This window comes from Mandrillus leucophaeus, unplaced genomic scaffold, assembly GCF_000951045.1.
Source record: "Mandrillus leucophaeus isolate KB7577 unplaced genomic scaffold, Mleu.le_1.0 Scaffold270, whole genome shotgun sequence".
NCBI lineage: Eukaryota > Metazoa > Chordata > Mammalia > Primates > Cercopithecidae > Mandrillus > Mandrillus leucophaeus.
Window position 1 is genome coordinate 1,356,883 of NW_012102810.1, and position 1,388 is coordinate 1,358,270.

Below are 1,388 nucleotides of genomic sequence, written 5' to 3' on the forward strand. Positions count from 1 at the left end.
CAGGATGGTCTCGATCTCCTGACCTTGTGATCCACCCGTCTCGGCCTCCCAAAGTGCTGGGATTACAGGCGTGAGCCACTGCGCCTGGCCATATTTTTCTTTAACTTAAAAATTTTTCAACAAAAACAATAATAGTTATGATATCATGGGTTTCATGTGCTAATACATGTTTTAAAATTGCATATCTGTCAAAATAACCTCTATCCATTTGTGAGCCACCTAAGATTGTATCTTGTGCCACTGATGATATGCACACTGCACTTTGAAAACTACTGATCTTGTCCAAGTTACCTTTTTTGTAGGCGAGGACACTGAGATCCGGAGACACTAGTGATTTGCCCAAGGTTGCACAGTTAGACTGACACTAATTTGAGGCTGTTCCTGAGGTCTCCTAATTTATAGTCTTGACATGTTCCAGTATGCGGTATCATACTTTCAAGTGTATAGAAACAATTGTTTTATTTTCATTTTTAAAATTTTATTTAAGTATTTATTTTTGAGACAGAGTCTTGCTCTGTTGCCCAGGCTGGAGTGCAATGGTGCAATCTAGGCTCACTGAAACCTCCGCGTCCCAGGTTCAAGAGCTTCTTATGCCTCAGCCTCATGAGTAGCTGGGACTACAGGTTCAATCCACCACGCCTAGCTGATTTTTGTGTTTTGGTTTTGCTATGTTGCCCAGGCTGGTATCGAACTCCTGGGCACCAGTGATCTGCCCACTTCAGCCTCCCATAGTGCTGGGATTATAGGCGTAAGCCACTGCCCCTTCTTAAATGTAATTCAAATAGATAACCCAGGTAAAGGAACAGCATAGAGCCTTTTGTGGGGAGACGCTGAATACATTTCCTTCCTTCAGTCCCTGCTCATTGCGGCCCTGCACTGGCTGCTCTCTGGAAGTTTTGATAATCCTTTCTAATGCTAATGCTCTGAAATACCAAGATGCTGTACCTTGGTGTGGCCACTGAATGACTGACTGTGCTGTGCAAGGTACTCAATAGAGACTGTCGGTTCTGGGGCAATTTCTTGTATTCTTTATTTGCTTATTTCCTTCACCTGTTATTATTATTTTTTTCCTTCTGAAATGTCTGTTATTTGGGTGTTGGATTTCCTCAACCAATAATCATCTCATTTTCTTTTCTCCTATTTTGCTTTACTTTTAAAAATATTTTCTTTAACTTCATTTTTAATGTTGCTAGTAAAGTTTTAAACATTCGGCTTTCCTATTTTTAATTTCTGAAGTTCTTTCTAATTCTCTATTTTTTTTATCACCTCCTATTCCTGTTTTACACACACAACGTTTTATGTGTTTAAGGATGTTAATTACAGTTCTTTCAGATTTTTCTTTTAGTTCCCGTGTTGCTTTATTTCCTCTCGGTTCCTTATCTCTGTGC